Here is a 2,966-nt window from a genome sequence, read left to right as displayed (position 1 = left end):
CTTATGACTGACACATTCAGGGCCTGTAGATGGTTAGTTAATTAAAACATCAGTTCAGGTGGGGAGTCTTAAGCAATAACATGCATTATACCTGAGATTTTTAAAAAAAACACACAGAAAATTACATTTATTACCCAATATTTTGGTGCAGGGTTAAGGCATTTTTAAAAATTTAATTAAGTCATCTTTATTGCTAAAAGTTAGTTGGCAAGTGTCAGAGAGAACAATTCACTATTACTATTAAAGAGCAGAAAGCTTAGCACATAAAATTTAGAAAATGCTGCTACTCACATAACTGTTCAGATTTTATTTGGAGGTTAACAGAAAGAAGAGGCTTGAACTTAAGCTAATGATAAACAGGATGTAATGTTTTAAACTAGAATTTTTAAGCCACTCTGAAGATTTACATGCCCCTTAACTAATATTGTAATTGTATCATATTACTTAGGTTCAAGTTCTTCCTTCAAAGAATCATCAGAATAACATGGATTAAAGAGACTTTTGAACAGCTGCCATCTCTTGCTGCTGCTGTTACATGAAAGAAAGTATTAAACACTTGTTTAATTTTTAGATAAGTGTTATTATATATTTCAACAAATAAAACATTTCAACACTTACATTAATCCTTATTTTTTTTGGATTTTACAGGACTTACAGTTTCCATCATAATTTTTTTTGCATCATAGCCAGTTCATTTCTAAGTTCATTTTGTGCATCAGTAACTAGATTACCATGATTCTTCTCCAAGTCTTCCATAGTTTTTGTGTATTGATCATGTAACTGTCTAATTGTTTTCAGTCTCTGGCTCTGAACAGTCCTAGCTTGTTGAAACATCTTTTGTTGCTGTTGAAAAAGGTTAACTAGTTTTTCTTCTTGTTCCTCAGTTTTCTGCATATCTGTCTCCCACTGCTGAAATAAAGTCATAAACTCCTGAGAATAGTCTTGGTTAAGCTTCTTTCTTTGCTCTTGTTGGATTTTCCAAACATTTTCAACTCTCTTGTTACTGGTTTTGCAAGAAGACATGACATACATTTCTAGTCTTTTTCTCTTGGTTAAAAAAAGCCTTGTAAATATTAGCTCCAAATCTTTCCAGCATATTCTGTACGCCACCCCCCATATCTTGAACTATTCCTGCAGAACTCCTTTTCTTCCCCTGCTTATCAATTACTGGAGTCTTCTCATCAGTAACATCCTCTGAACCACACAGATCTTTTTCATCTTCTTTCTCAGAGTCATAGGTTCTTCTAACCTGATCCTCCATTGATGTCTTCCCAGACTTCCTGGTATGTTTTCTTCCAGAGGGCACCATATCTAGATGTTTTCCGACTTTTAAAAAATAAATCTCTCAAACCTGAGGTATCTGCTCCGCTACCACATGCTCCTCTCAAGGCATTTTTTTGAATAAGGTTGGAGTTTATCCTCTTTCTTGCAAAAGCAACACTTATGAGCAATTGTAAATGATCTCCTATTTTTGTTTTTGTTCCAAAATGGGCTGAAATCTTAGACTTCAGTTTAATTACACAATGATTCTAGCTCTTCATTTCCAATCCCATCATCCCGAGTCTGATTTATGTATTTATTTATTATTTTTAACAGTTTTTTTGCCTGTGACAAATTTGATCAAAGGCTTTTTAAAAATTTTTATTTGACTTGCCTTTAAAATGAGTCCTTTCAGATTATTAACTTAGTTTTTATAGGAACAACAGCTTTTTTTTCTTTTCCACTGCATTTCATTGATATGTTATTCTTTCATTAGATTACCTAATTATAATTGCAACTGGTTTGTGAGCTGATGTAACTGGTGTTTGGCAAGCAAACAATGGTGAGAGCAGAAGCCAGTGAGAATACAGACTAGCCTCCCAGCTAGTTACAGATGTCTGTAGGCATATGAAGAGAATGAGAAACATTAGTCATTTCAGTCAGTCTGTTAAGTGAAGATGTGTTAAGAGTACTTTAATGAGTCTCATAAAATTATCATGGGGATTAAAGGAAAAGTGCATGTTGAAGGCTTGTCAAATGGCTTCTGCTCAGTAGAAGTTGGTTTTTCTTTTCTTTGGAAGCCTCCTAATGCAGTGCCTTGCAGAATGATGATCCATGTATGAGGAAGCCAACTTGATGATTAGATACCCAAGGCTGTGATTTAAAGTTTCAATTCCTTTGTGCCTCCTGCTCTATTGCTTTAAGTACGTAAATCTGTCTCACATTCTGGACAGTCTTTCCTTCCCATGCTCCAGGGCCATCTTGGTTAAGCTTGATATCCATGATTGGCAATGCACAGCATTCTGTTCAGGCGAAACCTGTGAAGCAGTACATCAGGCTCCAGGGCAAATTGCCGTGCAGGTTGCTCTTTAAAGTGAATGGCATTTAGATGTCCATGTCATTTTGTTCCAGGTCTATAGAATATTTACAGATGCTTTTTTTGTGTTCTATTATGTTTAACAATAAAGTTTTCAAAAAGTCAAGTAGTTGGGTGTGCAAAGATAACATTGGGGAGAAATTGTGCTCTTCGTTTGTAAAGCGCTTTGCTTTAAAAGACACTCTCCATATTGGTGCAGTGAACAAAGAAAATGTAAGGTAGGCAAGTGTGTTTTCTAATTTTGTTTTTCCTTGTTCTGGCTCAGCAGGATACAGGCTGCACATACTCCTGAATGTCCCTTCCATTCTTCCAGAGAACATCCTTTGATATGTTTATGTCTGGACAGAGGAAAGAAAGAACCCCATACAACTGCCTACCGCTTGTCTAGGTGCTTCAGAAAGGATCAAGTTTTGTTCCACAAGTCAAGTCAATTGTATTGAAAAACTTGGCAAGACTAGGTTGGAAAAATCCCTCTTTTTGCCAGCATCTTTCCCTGGCCATGCACTAAGGGCCATCCTTTCTCTGGTTTTTTGTTCAAGAGATCTGGCTACTCTGCAAAAGGCCTAAAACTCTGGGTGAGGTCCTTCCAATGGCTCGTTACAGCCATAGA

General features: G+C 36.2%; 1 pseudogene; it reads right to left on the bottom strand.

Moving 5' to 3' along the window:
- Positions 1 to 474: 474 nt before the first annotated feature.
- LOC109375586 (synaptonemal complex protein 3-like) lies at positions 475 to 1,309 on the bottom strand (annotated as a pseudogene).
- Between the last annotated feature and the right edge of the window lie 1,657 nt (positions 1,310 to 2,966).

This window comes from Hipposideros armiger, unplaced genomic scaffold (assembly GCF_001890085.2).
Source record: "Hipposideros armiger isolate ML-2016 unplaced genomic scaffold, ASM189008v1 scaffold_974, whole genome shotgun sequence".
In the NCBI taxonomy this organism is placed as follows: domain Eukaryota; kingdom Metazoa; phylum Chordata; class Mammalia; order Chiroptera; family Hipposideridae; genus Hipposideros; species Hipposideros armiger.
Note: the sequence above shows the minus strand (reverse complement) of the source record. Positions and strands in the feature narration are given on the sequence as shown.